The sequence below is a fragment of the Dermacentor andersoni genome, chromosome 6 (assembly GCF_023375885.2).
Source record: "Dermacentor andersoni chromosome 6, qqDerAnde1_hic_scaffold, whole genome shotgun sequence".
In the NCBI taxonomy this organism is placed as follows: Eukaryota; Metazoa; Arthropoda; class Arachnida; order Ixodida; family Ixodidae; genus Dermacentor; species Dermacentor andersoni.
The window spans coordinates 74,132,329-74,153,194 of NC_092819.1; the positions used below are offsets into that span (position 1 = coordinate 74,132,329).

At 42.7% G+C, this 20,866-nt stretch overlaps 1 long non-coding RNA gene across 1 annotated transcript; it reads right to left on the reverse strand.

Annotated features, from left to right (window-relative positions):
• Positions 1-7,487: 7,487 nt before the first annotated feature.
• Positions 7,488-18,955, reverse strand: LOC129382445 (uncharacterized). Its single transcript, XR_008610504.2, has 5 exons — positions 18,370-18,955; positions 17,527-17,618; positions 13,202-13,387; positions 11,228-11,389; positions 7,488-7,593 (listed from the first exon to the last, which is right to left on the reverse strand). It is a non-coding gene; the product is annotated as an uncharacterized lncRNA (long non-coding RNA).
• Between the last annotated feature and the right edge of the window lie 1,911 nt (positions 18,956-20,866).

Sequence of the window (20,866 nt, forward strand, 5' to 3'; positions counted from 1 at the left end):
GACGATCCAAGACCGGGCCAAAGCGATCGTGCAATCACCCCCAACACAAGTGCAAAAGTTGATGAGCTGTTGAGACAAGAAAGGAGGATAAACATCGATGAACTGACAGAGCGTGTGAACATCAGTCGCGATTCGGTTCACATAATAATTCATGAACATCTCGCTCATCGGCTCTTGTGTGCGCAATGGATGCCCAAGATATTGAACCACTGCCAGAAGAAGGTTCTGCGCTGCCTTCACTCATTTGATCCGGTATCACAATGAGGATGATGACTTCTTGTCTGCAATTGTGATCGGGGACGAACCATGGTGCCACTACTACGAGCCTGAAACACGACGGCACAGCTTAGAGTGGAAGCATTCGAATTCACCGCCCCCAAAGAAAGCAAAGGCCGTCATTTCCGCCGGAAATGTGTTGTTTACCACATTTTTTCGATCGTCAGGAGCCATTAGTGATACAATTTTCTAAAGCCGGAGAGACTATCAATCGTTTCCGATATTGTGAAACGCCGGATCGGCTGCGTGTCGCAATCAAGAACAAACGACGTGGAACATTGACGAATGGCGCCATCTTGTTCCACGACCTGGCTATAGTGTTGGGCTGCTGAGCACGAGGTCGCGGAATCTAATCCCGGCCACGGCGGCCGCATTTCGATGGAGGCGAAATGCGAAAACACCCGTGTACTTAGATTTCGGTGCACGTTAAAGAACCCCAGGTGGTCGAAATTTCCGTAGTCCTCCACTACAGCGCGCCTCGAAATCAGAAAGGGATTTTGACACGTAAAACCCCATAGTTTAATTTTTAATTTTTCCACAATTCCCGTCCCCACATCGCTGATGTGGTTAATACAAAACTGGCAAAGTTCAAGTGGGAAACGCTGCAACATCCGCCATACAGCTAAGACCTGTCGCTTTGCGACCTCCACATTTTGGGGCAAATGAAATAAACAGCTTAAGGGAAACAGATTTGTGTCGGACGATGACGTGAAAGAGTCAGTTGCAGATTTGTTGAAGCAGCAATTAACCTAAGCAGTTTCATGAGACGGGAATCACCCGACTCGATAGTGAATCGGATAAATGTCTAAATGCTCATGGAGACTACATTTAAATTAAGTACTCCGTTTATCATATATTTGCATTGGCTCACTTTCATTTGACTCGCCCTCGTATATTTTGCAGATCGGCTTTATATAGGTGCTCTCTGTTGGGACAATAATTTCGGTGCAATTACTCACGATACACGACCGGTGACAGCTGCTCCTGCGTAATACATTGGAATAAATGACAGCGTCATTGAAATTTTTCACTGGCCGTTGCATATGTACAAAAATGTAAACAAGGTTGTTGAATGACAAAGTTTGATTAACATATTTGTCCTCAACTTGTTCATTTCATGGCCTTTACATTTTTCATATCAGTGGCATGCACTGCTTTGCTGGTTTCGAACTGATATAGTTCTAAGGATCGTGTGATATTTTCTTTACTTATTAAATAGACAAAAACATGGAAGCATTGATATCAGTTATATTGAGCGCAATTTCTGGCACATACGAGTATATCTTTTTATTAAAAAATACATATATTACTTGTTTTGACAGTGGGTAGCGTTCAAGAATTCATTTGCAGCATCTTTGGCAATGGCAATGCAGTGATTATTCATGTATTTGATCTCTCGACAAATTGTATAAGAAGAAGCTTTAGCTCGGGCCCAACTCCGACGCGGCCTATTCAAATAAATGTAAAACGCAGAAGCGCTTTTCTGAGACAACCCCTGGATCACTTTGAATGGAATTTGTTGAATTTGAGAAAGTTAACTTCTAGTATCTATTGGAAGCGGAAGTTCGATTAGGGCCTAAATTTTGTTTAAAATATTTAGAAAAATTTGAAAGCGCGAAAAAAAATTGAAGCACAACGTTTACGAACTAAAAGCTCTTCATCAATAACAGATATCGCGGTTCTTCAAACGGCATCTATCATAAAAGTCAAAGCAAACAAATTAGGTATGTCAATTTGTATATTACGTTAATTAGTTACGTGGTGCACAAGGGTTCTGCAAAGTCTGTATTTCGATAATGCTAAATTGTTTTAGATTTATTTGTAAAAGATCAATTTTCTCCGCTGTAGATATACTATTAGATGCCATTCACAGAATTGTGATATTATTTTTCATTGTTGAGTTAGAGTTTTAAACGTGATAGTTTCGTTTTCTGAAAATCTGAGATTTGTGCCAATTTTTAATAAAAATTGACAACTTAAATGGAAAATTAGAAACCAGAAGAATGTAGAATTTAAGTATTTTTTAATGCAACAAACCTCATCAAATTTTGTACAGTGGTTGCCGAGAAAAACTAATACACCTTCTACGTGTATTTAGATAGGAGCATCCGAGATAAAGCTTCCTCTTTAGGAGGAGGCCAAGCTGGAACGTGAGCCCCCCCCGAACGAAATTTCTGGCTACGCCACTGGCTAGCAATGGTTTGTGGTCGGTTTCAACGATAAATTTGCGACCGTAGACGAATTGAAAAAATTTATCGCATCCAAATGTTATAGCCATTGTCTCTTTTTCTATATGGGCGTATCTTTGTTCCGTCTCGATCATTGTCCGGGAAGCGTAGGCTACTGGCCGCCAACTGTCACCATATCGCTGAAGCATGGCCGAGCCGATCCCATTCTGTGATGCGTCAGAAGAGATTTTGGTTTCTCGGGTCAGATCAAATATGGCTAGCAGAGGCGCACCTTTAAAATACGGCAGATAGCTTGCCACTCGTTGCAATGGTTTTGAGACCTGTCAAAGATCGTGTCCTTCTTCATTAGGCTTCGCAGTAGCGTTGTTCTTTCTGCCAAGTGAGGTATGTATTTGCTGAAGTAGTTTACGACCCCGATCATTCTGTGGACGCCTGTTTTGTGCCTTGGCTGAGCCATTTCGCTTAATGGTGACGTCATTGTAGGGTTCGGACTTATTCCGTGTTGGCTAATCACGTCGCCAAAAAAGTCAATTTTAGTCACCCCGAATCTACACTTTGTTGCATTAAACGTTTACCCGGCCTTCCTTGCTAAATTCTGAACCGTACGGAGGCGGGTATCATGCTCTTCCCTCGTGCTCCCCCATATGAGTATGTCGTCGATATATATATACGCACACCTGGGGCCTGGTGAAATATTTCATTCATAGTTTTGTGAAATACTTCCGGTACGGAAGCGATTTCGAAGAGAAGTCTCAAGAAGCGATAACGACCAAATGGCGTTCTAATTGTACATATCCTTGAAGTGGCATCATCAAGAGGGATTTGATGAAAACCCGAGTACGCGTCGATGCACGTAAAAAAATGTTGCTCCGGCCAGCTCTGCCTCAATATCTTCTTTTTTTGGTAATTGATACTGCTCTCGCTTTCTGCCTGCGTCAATGCGCCCGGGATCAATGCATATGCGAAGTTTGCCATCCTTTTTCCTTGCCGCGACAAAGGGGCTTACCCATTCCGTCGGCTCCCTGACTTTGACGATAATGCCTGCATCTCTCGTCTTGGAGTGGGCCAGTTCGTTGAGCTTTGTGGAGCCTCCCGTGATGGATCCTATGTGAGCGGGGAACCACGTGAGAGTGTAGGTGGCGATGCTTTTGCCGTCGAGGAGACGACATGCTTCTTTGCACACGGCGCCAACGCTGGAGGCGCGGATGGCTGCCCTGGAGTCGCTGAAGATATTGGCATGTTTGTCGTCCAGGAGGGCCAAGGCAATGGCCACTTTCTCTGCCGCACGCGACGACGTGCTTCGTACCAAAGCGGCGTTAACGGTTGAACCCTTGTGGTTGATCGACACTACTGTGAAATTTCCGCTGTTGCCACACTGGGCCTCGTCAACGAAGCAGGTGCCGCCAGGGAGTTCTGCCGAGCAGCGTAGGAGCGCCACCACCCTGGCCTTCCTTCTTTCCACGTTTCACTGGGGATGCATATTGCGTGGGGAGGGGGATATGATGTTGCCTTTCTGCTCTTTCGGAAGGCCCTGGTAGGCATCTTCGACCGTGGGCGGGGGGACCCCCATCTCTGTTAGGAGTCGTCTGCCCGCCCTAGTGCCAGTGTGTCTGAGAACCTGTGCGCTTTATTTCGCTACTGCAATTTTTTCCAGGGTATTATGAATACCCAACTGCATGAGTCGGTCGGTGCCTATGTAGTTTGGTAGACCGAGCGCGCTGTTGATCCCCCTCCTTATCACAACATTTAGCTTGTCTCGCTCGGCTCTCTTGCAGACGTGCTTGGGCGCTACGTACGTGAAATGGCTTAACAAGAAAATGTGGTCTAGCCTTATCAGATTCTCTTCGCTCAGGCCTCTCCTTCTGTTGGCTACCCGCTCGATTAGACAGCTGACGCTATCCGTCTTCTTTGCTAGTTTGTGAATTGTGCTGCTATTTGTGACCGTCCCTTCTAGTGCCAGTCCCAAGATCTGAATGGACGCGACTTAGGGAATCGTATCTCCGCACTTGGTGTAGATATTAATGTCGATTTCAGTGGGGGGGTTTCCCGTTCTGTGGCTCGCAGCCCTTTCTAGTTGGGCTGTAGAGAAGGAGCTGTGATTTCTTTGGCGAGCACTGGAGTCCCGTGTCTGATAGAAAACGCTCTGTAGTGTCGACAGCTTCCTGGCGAGTGGCTTCGACTTGTCTGTAATCGCCTCCCGCACACCAAACAGTGAGGTAGTCCGCATAGATGGTGTGACCGATGCCCTTGATCTTGCCTAGGTATCTTGAGAAGTCGACCATTGCAATGGTAAAGAGGAGCGGTGAGATGGCTGACCCCTGGGAGTGTGCCTCTTCTGCTCAGCTTCATTTTCTCCGATTCCAAATCTCCAGCCTTGAGGATGGCGCATCGTTTGCTCAAGAAAAACCTGACCAAGGCATGGAAAGCTATGGCTGATGTTGATAGTTAATTATGATGATGATGACAATAGTTTCATCTTGCCAATGAAAGGCTCATACCCCTTTTAGCCAGGAGTAGCAATGGTGCCAGCTGTGGAAGGAGACGATGACGACTAACGCGTGAGCAGTAGCACGAGCGCGTTTGCACGGTTATGCGTGGCACATCCCGCCCCCCTACTGTGGGTATGTGCCACGGTCACTCAGGACAACAACAACAACGCCAACGAGCTAGTTCGTTGCTTGTTCGCGGATAACAGAAATTCACTAGCCATATACAGCTTCGCTGTAAAACACTTCGACGTGAGGCGCTGCCCGCAGTTCACATCGCTACAGTGCCAGCGCTACTTCTCCGCCGCCAGAAAGGCGACCATGACCCGGTCATATGTGAAAGCGCCAACGTCTGCAAAGGGCTCACATTCATCGACCGACCGTGCCATTTTCTGTCAACTAGACCGGCAAATCCTCCACCGCCAGAGCTGGCCAATGATTCTACGTTAGATGATTGCACTCAAAGTTGGCCGAAATTGTGCAAGCGCTGCGGTACTGTCCTGATCTACCGCCCGCTTATCGCCGCGCCAACTTACCACACTGCAAAAATATTTACACCTTTAAGGGTTTCCTGTCGCACTGATAACACCATTACCGCTAGGGCGTCGCGAAAATATTGTACAGAACGACAACGGAGATCTAACTAGACTTGCCATGACAAAATACGTAGTTGCAAACTATGTAATCATTCTGACCAGCTTAGGGGACACAGAAATATATGATATGTAAGTTTCATATCTTTCCCTGTAAAATCCTCTTTTCGGCTACTTCTGCGCGCCCAAGGCTGTCAGAATGATTACATATTCTGCAAATACAGCTTTTTGTCATCGCACGTCTAGTTAGGCCTACATTGTCGGCCTTTATAATTTTTTCGCAAGGCCCTAAAGGTAAGCGTGTTACCAGTGCGATAGGAAATCCTTAAAGGCGTAAACTAAACATTGTTATAGTGCTGCGAACGCCTTCCTGGCGCCTTCGTCGACAGCTAGGACGACGTCATGGATTGCGTGCACTTCATGAGCAGGTTCAAGAAAACGAAAAAAAACTCATGCAATGCCTACTGCGGTTGCCGGTGCTCCGCGGCGCCATTTCAGGGCTTTTGTTCCTGCCTGGTGGGACGCCAGAAGCAACCACCGTCGGCCTCTTGCCCGCGTGTCAGGCTTTTGTTGACCCGGAATGCGACGACTAAGGGCTACGATTCGCGCCGATTTGAGCACCGCCAACTCGAGACATTTACACGCCGAGCAAATGTAACCGAGCAACACAATCATGAGAGAAACCTTGCGCTGTAACTTATTTTATTCGAGTTCTGTTACAAATACCCCCAAAACTACATCTTGCTTCAACAATTAAAGAAATGCTTGAAACGTAGCATGTTAAGAAGAAGGAGCACTGCTTCCACTAACGCCGGTATCATTAAATAACCACATAATGGAAAGCATGGCTGGCGCGCCCAACAGCACATCTAAATTATGTCCTAAGATGGCAAAATAATTGCTCTTTTCTTCCTATCCAGATGCGTCGAGCTGAATTTTAAAGAATCGTTTCGTTCAAGAGAATATCAATCCGCCGTCCCCTTTACGTGCACCGCCGAAAATAACGTCGAAGCGCATGAGCGTAGCGCTGCTGCGTGTAAGTACACGACACAGACAATAGAGGAGGCCTTATTTCATATGCAGAGTTGTGTAGTTCGGTTTAGGTAGTGAAGACAGCCACATTGGTATGCGCCCCATAACAACTTTATGTTCCTCATCGCGTGACTGGAAGCTGTATACTACACTGTAAAAAAAATTTTCCTTACTTTACAGAAAATTTGCTGGTAATTTGTGACCGAACACTCTTCCGTAAACTAAGAACGGTCATTTCCGTAGAACGGACAACTGTAAAAGAGAGACCGTAATACAAGATACGAGTGCTTCTGTATCTAGAAAACGGAAGACTCTGTATTCTGAATCTGTACTATAACCGTTAAAGTACGGTGCTTCACGTATTCAGAAAACGGAACACACTGTATGCTGAATTTGTACTATAACCGTTAAAATACAGGTGCTTGCCGTATTCAGAAAACGAAAGACTCTGTATGCTAAATCTGTACTATATCCGTTAAAGTACAAGTTCTTCCCGTATTTCATCTTGCAGAGCATATCCATTGTTCGAAGAATGTGCCATCGGGGACAAAATTGCCCAGGACGTGCGAGAGTCGACCGAATTTTATGGTGCACTATTTGCTGGGATCAGCCGTGCTACCATCTACGTTCGGAATGTGCATACGTGACCCACTGTTTTCAGCGGTCTTGAACAGAAATGCAATTTGGTCAACGCTCGCACTTCCAGGGTACGTTTGTCCACGATAGTACATCGCCTTTAATGCAAATGTCATGAAGGCAGCTCATAGACAAAGCAGCAGGTCACCATTGAGAAAATTGTCTTGCCAACACACTGACATGGCTGCAGAGATAAAACACTTTGCACTTTGTGATATGAATGCACTGCATAGCATAGCATATATACACAAAGGTGCAACATTTCAGTCCTCAAGTTCTTAGATCACAGAAGCAACTTTATTTTCTTCAATCACTCGTCTTGCACTTCTTCCTGGTGAAAGTTGTTCTTGACCCAAAATGCTTGCAAGGATAAACTTGCTGCTGTTAGGAGAAACAAATAGTATTCGTGAATATCCATCCTAAAGAAAGCGGCAAAAAAGTATAATCACAGAACACGACAAAGCAGTAACTTCTGTGTTAGAAAAACATGTAAGTAGGCCAACATTGTTGGAACAAGGGATGTTGCTATAGCCAACATTTCGACATAGGTGCTTGTCATTAGGGTAGCAAATGTTTTCCTTGGCTGTGTGGTTTTGGATTGTGCATAGCTCAGTGGCCCTTAGGCTCATTGGGGGAGAAGAAACTGGTGCATATAATAGGTCAAGAGAAGCCAAAGTGTTAAAATAAAGGAAGGAAGGGTGTGCTTAGCAGTGGTGATTGTGATGGAGCGGGTATGAGCGCTACTGTCAGTTCTTGCAAAGAGTAGGAGTGACCAAAACAGAAAATGATGTACACATGTAAGCAGCCATTAATCCAGTAGACCTAATCTTCCGAGAAGACAAAATAAGTATCAAGATAAACAGTTTGCACTTTTGGAAAAGGAAAACGAAGAATTAAGGAAAATAAATTTTGTATCAAGATGCATCTGGTTAAGATCACTGTAAATGGTAAATGAAGGCACATTACGAATATATATTTTGTTAAAAGCCGATGAAGAAAAGATATATTAACGAAATATTAAAAAATAGGGACATTAAAATTAAACTGGGTATGACCATAAAACAGTAAAGAACAGCCTGTGGAAAAAAATGGGATGGACAATATTATAACCAGGTGCAAGATTGCAAAACGTCGAGCGCTGTTTATATTCATGCTGCTGTTGCAGCTTCAAGTTTCTGTCTTCCTGTGGAACCTTTGTCTTACTTGAACAAGGAAATGGGTCATTTTTTAAACAAGTCAGTTCATATGCAGTTCAAAGCTTCAGCATTATTATATTGAAAGAAAATATTATGGTCAGTTCTCCTGGGTGTGCTTTCATTCACCAGTTATTTCCACCGGTGTAAGCTCAAAATTTAATGGTCTAAATGGACCTTAGCTCCTCGCAAACCATTAGCTGGTTTTTTTTTTCAACACAGATGCCTGCACATTATATGTGTTGGCAGGAGTGCTAGCGAACTACATTAAACTTGTTGCCACAACCAAAGTGAAACTTGGTAACTGATTGAAAAAAAAAACCAGCATTCCACAATATTGATTCAAGTCGTCTGGAAAAGTTGCTTAAGTTAATGTACACCCCCCACACCACCAGACACAATTATACACCACACTGACTCTCATGGTGTCAACCATGCTATTATAGCACTAGCCATCAAGTAGGAGAATTGGAAGATAAGAGGGCACAATGCTTTTTGTTAGAACATCAAATGTGCTTTACATAAATGCTACATTCCAACTAACAAAAGAGCAGCTGACAGTGACCAATGCATACGAAAGCTAATGACATTCTGTGCAGCAGAATGTTGACGATGAGGTGTTATGCGCACAAGTGCACTCATTCACACAAAATGACATCCTGCAGACAAACCTTGTGCCAACATTACAGTTTGAAAAACACCACAGTGGAAAGCAAAGAGTGCTAAATTTGTTGAAAATTACTAAAAATTATTCGATTATTCATTATCCTTACTGTTCGTTAAACATTCACAGATTGTTCGCTACGGGTGCTGTAAACTGCTTTTATAGTGGTAGCAACAATGATCAGTGGCACAGACAAGAATAAATGCTCATGAAGTTTATGCAAGAGTATACCCTACAAATTACACCCCATTTCACATTCCAATGTGGTAGAAGAGGAAGACGAAAAAAACTTTCTCGTGGAGGATGCATACCCCAGAACAGAAGAAACAAGTGTACCCCAACCATTGCTGCTGCCGATGCCTGTGCACTAGCAGTTACATATAATATGGCAGTTACAATTGTGTTTTCCACAAACACTGCAAGCTGCTGCCAGTTTACCAGTACAGAGCTGTAATAAATTTAGGGCAAGTTAAAGCTCTCTAATGGATTCATCTCATATGACACAATTGGAATGCAATATTCTGCAAATAAGTGAAGAGCGATGTGCCATCCCATACAATGAAACACCTTTGAAGAATCTGAATCACCACCTGCACTTTTAGGCAGTTACACCCTTTGGAGTGCCCCTTCTGCCACACAACAATAATCATTATCTGCCTTGATGTGTTTCCTTTCTTTAAAACACCACGCCCGCTACTTTCCTTTCGGGAATGCTATCATGCTGATAACGCGCATGCCGTTCGTTACTGGAAAGTACAGGGCTCGCAGCGTTAAAAAAGGAAACGCAACAAGGCAGATGACGATTATCGTTGTGTGGCAGAAGGGGCACTCCAAAGGGTGTAACTTTGCCTAAGAGTGTGGGCAGTGATGAGGTAAAAGAGTGTGTTCTGTTAAAGTAGTGCACCTGTATAACCTAAAGCTGTGGAGAATGCATTTAGTATCAGCTGTGAAGGTTTCTAATTTTAATTGCACACAGTAAAAACCTCCATGCAGTTTTGCAAAACGCGAACCCCCTACCTTTTTGTTGTTCAAAGGCAATGACACGTAGGGCCATAACATGTACATTATGAGTTTTGTTCCCAAACAATCAAAGTGAATAGCACCACCTTAAGTGTTATGTGCCTTCTGTCTCACATTTTCTGTCAAAAATTGTTAGTGTCAAATGCTGCGATCGGCAGAAAAACGGATTTCTGGAGCAATATAAAGTATTAAGTACCGTGATCTCAGTTCTTTCACTGCTGTTTAAGCATTATCGGGTCTTAAAGTAAAAAACGAGGAATAAATACACGCATCTTTTACGTCACAACCCTCATGAGGCATTTAGTAGTCTGGATTATAAAGGATTCCAGATTTACAACGCAGGACAGATTTTATTCCACTGAAAGAATGGCATCATGCCAATGATTCTGCATTTGGTGCTATATTTATTTGTATTTAGTTCCGTTGGAATGTGTGTGTATTGTCAGCGATATTGCTTGACATGTTTTAGATTGTTTTCTAAATTTAGGCAAATTCGTACTCGCAAATAACCTTGTATGCCACCAAGAACTTGCTTAGCAGGAGTATTTCTAACATTTGCAAGATATTAGGCTCTTGAATGCATATCTAAGCCTGGGGTGCACGCCGCCCCCTAATCTCATCAGCAAGTTTCTGGAACTCATCTACAAGGTATGCTATGATGAATGTAAAGTTGCTTGAACGGGAGAAAGGGAATTTAAACAGGTGAATTATGCAGCATAAGAATGATGTCAGCAAGAAGCAAGCATCAAGAAGCACTGTCACTCAATGCGCATAGACTATCAAACGCAAGAATTATTTGGGATGATTTAAAATTCTGGCATTGGAACGAAATGTCTTTCAATCTATATATTAACTGATTATTCACTCTACTACCACTACCTTTACCAGAAACATTCATAATCATTATCCTATCTATGCCACATCATCCTAGCTAATATTCAAGCCTTCATAAGCTGCTTTTTTTACTGCTAATTCTCTGTGGGAAAGCGGTGTCCGTATGAAGACCATATCATATACTTATTACCCGTTTTTTGATAAATGATAAGGGAAAAACTTCACACCAAAAATGCGTTGAGCTCGAGCAAGTTCTACGTTTGAAGCTGTTGATTCTTTTTTCCCTTTGCCATCATTGACCCACCTGGTTAGCTAAGTAGACACAAAAGCTGCAGGAGAAAGGTAGGGGTGCCAAATTAGACTTGTGCCCCAGGGGACCTTTTCACGGTCACTGGAGGAACTGCCTGTGGCCTCGGCATCTTCCTTGAGGGCCATGACCATGTCTAAGAAACCTTGTCTCCACAGGCTGCATAAAGAAGGATAATTTTCTGAGCCAAGTCTTTTTCTTAAAAGAACCCATTTAAGGTGTATTCGTGGCTTTGCACCACAAAACTGACACATGACTGGCCACTCAAGACACTTTGTGTATTCGCAGGCTTATTCCTTGGAAAAACTTTTATGTAGCACACAATGAGTAACAGTAACAAAAAAGTGTATAAGGAGGCTTTCATATTGCTCTACAACTTTTCATTGACACATTTCATTTAATTATTTGAGATATTTATTAACTAATTAAGAATTATGTAATTAGGCAGAATGCGAAATATAGTCAGAGTATCTCCAAGCGACGGCAAACAACATTACCTTCATTTTGTCTAGTTACATCGCATTTACATATTTCTAAATCTTGGTGCACGATAGTTAAGACACCCTGTAGATCAAAAAACAATATTACAATTTTCATAATCATCTCTTGCGTGTTATTGGAGGCTATGGCTGCTTCAAGTTATTCTTTCAGTACGGTACAAGCAGTTTTGAAGTGAAATTGTTTTGCATCGAGGGTGGTAATCTAGAAAATCAAGCAAAAGGTCAAGTTGTGTTCACTATTCAGATGTTTAACTAAGAAGCTGCAGGAAAAGGAAACAGGACACAACACCTAATAAACAATGTAAAATTTGAAAATTTAAACTGAACAAGAAACCAGTTTTTGAAAACACAGAAAAAAGCCAGCAGCTTACGTCGAATACACCCTTGCTATGTACTCCAAGTGAAGTTGTTACCGCAATGCTTGGGCACCATATGAACGTAACAATCAACAACTTTGAGCAGAATATTAACACCACTAAATGAAGTGGCCTTTGAAGATTCTTGATCTGAAATCCTCAACGACTTGTTCTGGCGTTTAATCTCTCGAGCTCAATCTGTATTCTCAAAAGCTGGCTCTCGGCCATAATTTCTCTAAACGCAACATCAGCTTAAATCTCAAGATAGGGTTGACCTGTAAATAAAGTGGATAATGCATGGCAAACATCATGAACACTCTTACATGTTAACCAGAGGGTTCACTCATGCAGCCATGAAATTGTGATGCAGACACGATATATTGAAGCTGGTTTTGTGAAGTGTTTCATGCTTCCAAGGCTTCTTCTCCAGTTGTGAAAGCTGTCTCCACTAGCTAAATAAGCGATGAGAATAAAAAAAGAACTTCAACATGCTCACAATACGTTGGCCATTTGCAAGTAAACAGCAGCCTTTTTGGGCGCCCAGGTTGCCTGGTGCAAATCTACTATGCCACAGTACTTGCGTTACCCAGTACCAGCCACTTTAAAATGCAATGTGTTCAGAGCCCTTTCCCTCTGTTTTTTTGCTTTGGAAACAGTTTACCATGTGTTCAGTAGGTGTCGAGAAAGGGGACAGAAAACACTGTGCACCAGTGATTTCTAATGTTTTGCTGGATGCAGCACACCGCACTGGATGCAGGTGAAGCCAGTGGAAATGCGGTGTCAAGCAGGCGCTTGTCCTGGAAGCAGGGCATATGGTGGACTAACTAGTGCGTGCGATCAGATAATATTGCAGCCGAAAAACTTTTCTTTGTGGTTTTTCACATTTTAGGAGGTCTCTACATGTCTGGTAAGCGCTTTTATGACAATCTGAACCCGTATACGATAGTGTTCTCTTACATCAAGTTTTTTCTCATTTACCAGTGTTTCCATTGCACGCCACTTATGTTAGCTACACTGTAGACACTGCAATGGAAAAATTCTGGACACCTCGAAACACTGCTTGGGTAGTTTATGGCGCATCAGGCAGGCATGTTAGGGGAAGAAACGCCACACACCCGTGCAAACGAAGTGCTGCCGCAAAGTTGTGAAGCACCAACTTCCGGGACAAGGTTGGCTTCAGTCGAGGGTGCTCGATTTGCTGTCCATGCCCTGTAGTAGAGATCAGTGGTGTGGACCCTTTTATACTGGCTGTCTTTTCTGGTCAGAACCTTGGCAACAGCTTCCACCATACTTTTTTGAACCTGCAACATGTGCAGAGAAAGTCACATCACTGTGCGTTGATTGTATGGCTTTATTGTTCTACACATTCTATCAAATCATTAAAAAATACAGTTCGCACATTTTTACTACTGTATATAGACAGTCTAGTTGCTAGACACGCGAAACGTTACCATCCCTCTAACAGAATGCAACAATAGAAGCGTACACTGTAAAGCTACACTAAAATTTAAATTGATGTGACACCGTATGAGCATACAGTATGCTTACTGTATGCTCTAGCCCTGTGTCAAGTAAAAGTTAATCGTCAATCATTTATGGTGTATTTCTACTTATTCTGGGTCATCAAACTGCACAATCAATGTTCCAAGTTTACACATTGTTGGCTTTTGATTGACTATGTGATCCGTTTCCTACTTACACATGCAGTAATCCCACTGTAATAGGGAAAAAGAGTTAGGAAAAGAAATGCCATGATAGTCTTCCACATTTGCTGAGGGCAGGAACAATGGCCAATAGCATGTGGTTGAAGCTACATAAATACTCAGTTTTCACACAGCTTAATTGTTCAGCAAGTAATAAAGAGGTACGCTGTGCGCCTCTGCATAACCAATAAAATCTGACTACTTGACACTGTACTAAGGCTGCTGCTTGATAATGTTCGGCAGTTCGGCTTTGGTTTTCTGATATACAGAACTGTTTAGGTACCAGTAGTTTACTTTGCGATAAAATGGAACTTGGAGCACTGGTCATTTGCACATAAATAATGCGACAGCAAATATAACACAAGGATAGGAATATGGGTCTCTTAGAAAAAGTACATACACATTATGAATATAATGTGATGTGATGCCACAATGAAACAGAAAGCAACGCATAGAAGTGGACGGCACTTCCATGCCACCAAGGTTATTGGACAGACAGTACTTCAGAAGTGCCCGCAACACAGTCAAAGAAGGCAAAGCAGCATTTCTTTGCGTTCAACACAATGCATTGGCGGGCTAGTTGGTGCGAATCCATAAATACTTTGTTTAGCGCAAAACAATGGACACAAGAAAGACGACCAGCACAAGGCGCTACTCTCAACTGACATCACTTTATTGCGTCATTCCTTTATATATAGTAGAATCTAGAAGAACATGTGCAGTGAGCACCATGTGCAGGGACCACCAACAACCGATCACAAGAGCGCACTCATGCAACGGGATCCAAAAAACCATATTGAGCACCGCACAAGGTTAAAGAAGGCACACTAATGCACTGTGAGCCCAATGACTGTATGAAGAAAGCTTCCGATAACTCTCAGGCGGTGGTATCACAGCACTTTTTCAAAATCATAGTATCACGAAACATGGCTTTGCACTTCCATATTTTACAATGTTGAGCCAAATGGGAACCTGTGCCTGTTGGTATGGATCGCTTATGTTCGCAATGTTTCGTGATACTACGATTTTGAAAAAGAGCCGTGATACCACCGCCAGAGAGTTATCGGAAGCTTTCTTCATACAGTCATTGGGGTCACAGTGCATTAGTGTGCTTTCTTTAACCTTGTACAGTGTTCAATATGGTTTTTTTGGATTCTGTCGTATGAGTGTGCTCTTGTGATCAGATGTTGGTGGTTCCTGCACATGGCGTTCACAGCGCATGTTCTTCTAGATTCTGCTGTCTACAAAGGAGGGACGCAATAAAGTGATGCCAGTTGAGAGTAGCGCCTTGTTCTGTCGTCTTTCTTGTGTCGATTGTTTTGCGCTAAAAAAGCAATTATGTATTCGTTGTGTGTGTTTGAAGACAGCTGCACACGCAGTAGCGATTCCAGTATTGCTGCCCAGTGGTTTAGCTCGCCGCAGCTTGAAGTGCCACAAAATATAAGGAGAGAAACCTGCATGATAGTTTTGTTGCAAACAAGAATATAACGTGAAGTGCATTCTGAGGCCAGAAACTATAGAAAAAAATTTCATGATGCACCACTGTGCAGGGTTTTATAGCAAAGTCAAATACATTTAGTGTAAATATCACACTATGATGGTACACAATGGTGGTAATCTATAATAATATAAAAGGTGCCTTAATGTTACAACAAAAGTTGACATTACTTAATAATAGCCCTGTAAAATTTAGCATGCAGGGGCACCACTTGGTTAAACAATAGTCATGTAATGTCTATGTACACAAGTATTGCCCATGCATTTCTGCCATTGTCCAAATGGCATAAATGAATGGGTAATACTTGTATACATAGATATTACATCTCTATTGTTTAACGAAGTGGGTAAACTATGTCTGCCTCATACAAGATTAGAATTAAACCATAAATTATATATAGTCACCCTAACAGTAACACCTCATTTGAACTTCACAGTAAGTAGATGTCACCTATTCAAAGTTTATATGTTGAATGTAACGAACCCTCATTACAGCAGCGCAGAGCATTCCTCACATTTCCTTACGTACTCAGAATTCAGTCATCACCGCAACACATATGCTACAACATCGTCACACAGTGCAACTCACGCTTACACTACAGAAATAAACCAAACATGTTAAGGCCACTTGTACTGCAGTATGAGCAATAGTGTCGGGATTATGAAATTCCCCACGAAGTCCTCCAGGTTGCCATGAAACCAGAACGGTTGGCCCCGTGGTACGATTTCACGCAGTTGTGCGACTGGACATTAACACAGTTAAGGAAAAGAGACACTCCTCACGACCACATTATACAAAAATTCCGTGCTCTTCAGGACCAATATCAAAATCACATGCAACTCTTCACTGATGGGTCCAAAACAAAACAACACGTGGGTGTAGGGGCCGTAACAGAAAATTCGGAAAGAAGTATTCGTCTACCAAAACATGCCTCTGTTTTCACTGCTGAAGTTTACGCTGTATGGGTTGTAGTGAAAAAGATTATCACTGGCAAGCACAAAAACAGTCATTTACACTGATTCCTTAAGTACACTGAAGGCTCTAAACCTAAAATCTGAGTGTGAATCCCTGTTAGGGGACATACTAAACATGGTCGCACTTAACAAATATGGGAGATCAATCCACTTCTGCTGGGTACCAAGTCATGTTGGGATACCGGGTAACGAAGCAGCCGATAGATATGCATCGATGGCAGCGAACAAAGAGATAACAAACACAACACTTCCATACAAAGATAGCATCCGCGCGATTAGAAAAGCCTTAACGGCGAAATGGCAACGCGAATGGGACCATTGTGCTGACAACAAACTACATCTCACGAAACCCATAGTTGGCGTGTGGAAGTCATGCTACCATCAGGAGCGCTTCATCAATGTAGTTTTATGCCGACTACGCATTGGGCACACACACCTCACAAACAATTACTTACTTACGAAAGAAGACACACCAACATGCGAGAAATGTCAACAGCCACAAACAGTTATGCACATATTACTCACATGTACGCAGACTGAAACACACAGACGAACACTTTTGCACAAATTATATCAACTACACATACCTTTACACCCTGCTCTAATTTTAGGTGATGATCCGCTAGTCCCATTATGTGTCGTTCGTAAATTTCTAGACGACACTGGATTTTTTACATAAAATATAGATTATTGACAAAGCCTTTTCCTTCACTAACTGGATTTTAAAACACCTCATGTTTGGCGCAGCATAGCCTTAGCCGCTTTTGCGCCATTAAACCCCATTTAACTAACTAAGTAAGTAGACGCCTGTTGATGCCAGGCTCCCCCAATGCTAAACTGTGCTGCATGCTTTACAGATAAATTATAGTGGTATCACTAAACTGAAGCTATTCAGGACTGCAGCATTGTAGAAGACATCTACAAATGTCCCATTTCATGTGTAACAGCCTGAATTGCTTGCACATCTTACCAAGTGCAAATTAATATTACTTCTCCTTGTTTAGCATTTTTGCCTGCTAGACCACAATTCAATGTCATCAATATATTAACATATTACCTCAAAGAACCTAATTTGGCTTATAGATTAACACCTTCGCATAGTGCCACAGCTACACTCTGTCATATGCGTTGCAATCATAAAGGAGTGCTTGTCCACCAGCACTCCAATGTCACTAACAGTGATCACCTACACAGCTTGATTCAGGTGGCAGGTGGCAGTCATGATTCAGGTGGCAAATAGCTAAGAGAAAGAAAAATCCACTCACTTTTGAGAGCTACAATACTGCGACAACTTGAGAGAGATGGACCCATTGCAGGCAGCACACCTCTTCTCAGCTCCAGCACAACAGCAACTTGCCTTTCAGTAAACGAAAAGGATTGATTAGTAATGATAAGTTACCTTGTTTTTGCTGAGTATCAATACAATCTGACTTTCATGCATATCCACTCTCCGCTTTATAATACAACTGAATTATTCGTAAAATAAAAGAGTCAATGATGATACCATTCGCTTCTCTTGTATGTCCAATTTTTTTCACACTGATACCCCGTTTACTGCTTGCTTACTGACACAAATGCCTTGACTGCCCCGACATCATTCGAAGCAACACGTCTTGCTGCACTGCAAAAAGTTGCACCGAGGAAACACAGCAGAGCAGCCAAAGCAACGAACTTTTGCTTTTCTGGTCACAATTAAAACGTGCACCCAAGCAAGAAAGTAACGATCACAGGTAGTGAGCGACTGCTATTGCCTCGAACGTTTATTTCCGTATTTTAACAGAAGTTCTTGCATCGGATACAGTATGCTCTCAAGCCAATACAAGCGTCAATACAAGTGCGCAACTGAACGCAGTGTTATTCTACGCTTTTAACGCGAGTGAGCAAAAGGTTAGGAGTACCTCACGGAAATTGCGATCGAGCCGATCGCGCTACGACTGGAATCGATCTGAAAAGATAGGGTGATCCCTTTCCCCATTCATGCGTCAGTTTTGCCCTAAGACGTTGCATAGTGGTCTTTTGAAACAATATTTCTGTTCGCGACACTTGCTTACCACACATCACTTTAACACCTACGTTATGCAAACCAAATAAGATTAAAATGGGCTTACCTCATGAGCAAGTTACGAGTGCGCGTAGACTGTTGAACACCCGTTGAGAGCAAGCAGGATATATCCGTGTCCAAGCGCATACGTGCACCCAAACACAGGACAACTTCTTCGATGCCGCAGCGTGCAGAGTTTTGTACACGAAGTGAAAGACATCCAGCGCAAATATCTCCGCGCGATGACGGCAAATGACGAGCGCACAAGCGTACAATACACAGCGACAAATTCGCAACTTTGTCAATTCGAACGTGCCGAGACCCAAGCAGCGTAACCATCCATCGTTTCTGTTCTTCGCTCCCGATGCGTCAGTCTCTCTTCCTTGGAGTCTTGCTTCACTCTTGAGTACAAATCAAGAAATATTTACGGCAAATTAACAACTTTTACAACACGACACGAAAAATTTCGGCTGACAACACATGTGCAGCTCTGTCTGCCACTCCTAACGGACGCGCAGCGCGTGCTGCCCCCTGGTGCCGCACTCTGTGAGCGCTGAAAACAGAATCGGTTTCGTTTTCGCATTTGTGCTCTAGTTACTGTATCGTATCAGTTCAACGAGCACAAGCTATCTTGGCACGCTGGAACGACACGTGCCTTTGCTTGCCCTCTATTTCCACTACCCCCTTTCCCTCGCTCTGGTATAAAATGCCCAGCGCAATAAATATAACAGTTCACTGTGGTCTTGAAACGCCTGCTGTTGGTTTCTTCGACCGGGACGCGGTCGATACAGTTACTGGAACGGCAATATAATTGCTTGACAATTAATTGAATTCTAAAAGAGGAGAACACTTTCTCTCCCACAAGTTAGTGCGTTTTATACAAAGGGAGAGAGAATGCAAGAAGCAGAAAGGCAGGGAGGTCAACCAAAGCGTTCGCTACTGGGGATAGCTAACCCCTGTGCTGCAATGAAGTGCAAAGCAATGCACTGCGATGCGTCCATAATCTCTAGTATAGTGATAATTGGTGCATGTAATGAACGGGTAAATAATGAGTTGTGTCATAACATTACCCATATATAAAGCACATGGAACTAATGGTGTTGCATTCTAGGTCAAAAAGAAATAAAGCTTGAATCGTTACATCTCGGCACTGGGCATTCCTTCTTTCCGTATTATTTTTTTTCTTCTTTTTGACAGTACACACAGTACTAGCACGGTAATAGGTCCTTCATCTTCAGTCACCTTCCAGTAGTTTACACACATGTCGGTGCATGTTCGCGTTCTTTATTCTACCGTACAAGAACGAGCGCGCTTACCGGTCTTGGTTCAAGATGAAGCGCCAAATGTTTGCGATTACATCTTATCGCAAGAATTAACACATGAACAGTGAAGATTATGCGTAATCGATTTGTCTCAATGAATGGGCAGTTATTGTCAGAGACGAGATATTTTGTAAATATTATGGGAATGAGTTAAACCAACTACATTGCAGTTCAGCAATGCCCTTTGACACTTGGGTTAATTGCTTGCCGCATTCGAAAATTTCATCCGACCGTTGTACTTGGATCTATAGGCCGCCAGCCCCCTTCGAGACCATTTGTTGCAAAATGTAAATGCCGTTACGGTCATTATACCACTCCCTGCGTTTCGGTACTGATTTAGAGTGCACACAATTTTTGGCGTATACAGAGCACCAATGTCATTCCCAGTGCACCAGCACCTGAATGCTGCAAGCTTGTTTACGTATGCACGTATGTCCATGGCTCTTCGTTCACTTAAACTACAAGTATTAACTACAAAGCGCTTAATTTGAGAACATTGCGAGAACACGCATATATTTGCGCATATGATCAGCGAGGCCCATATGCGCGGCAAACTGCGACCGCAATAGAAGATGCGTATATATATTTATACGATCTGTTATTGCAGCTTTTGGTAGAAGGCTAGCTCTCACATTTTGTACGCATCCTTATAATGCGTACAGTTTGCGTGTTCAATAAAATATTGTTGGCTGAAACTTTACGAGTACGAGCGCTCATACAGACAGCTTAAGTTTTCTCACAATAATATGGATGTTCGCATAACAAAAATACGGAATTCTGTCTGTTTCGTCCAAAACAGTGTATAGCCGTACATATGATTACAGTGAAAATGTCCGTAAAGCTGAAAACGGAGAGCACTTTCCGTATATTAACGGCAGATTTTGCCGTATTTTTGAAATATGACATAGTTTCCGTATTTTTACGCTGCAGTTCTCCGTATAATGACGGAAATCCTCCGTATAATTACGGAAATTTTTTACAGTGTAGATCACCTTGTGCTTCTGTTACATAGACGCTGCAAACTTGTGGACTATTTTATTCTGTAACCATATCTAATCAATAGAAATAACATTCTATGCTGGGCAGACAGCTTCTGCATACAGCACCAAATAGGGCTAATATGCGCTGAGTTTATCATGCTGGAGCATTAGCATGTCGAATGTTAGGTAGCTTTCGAAGTATCTGCAAGCGCACTCTCTTGCTCGGCTAAATCTGCGTAGGGCAACCTATTCATTTACAAGA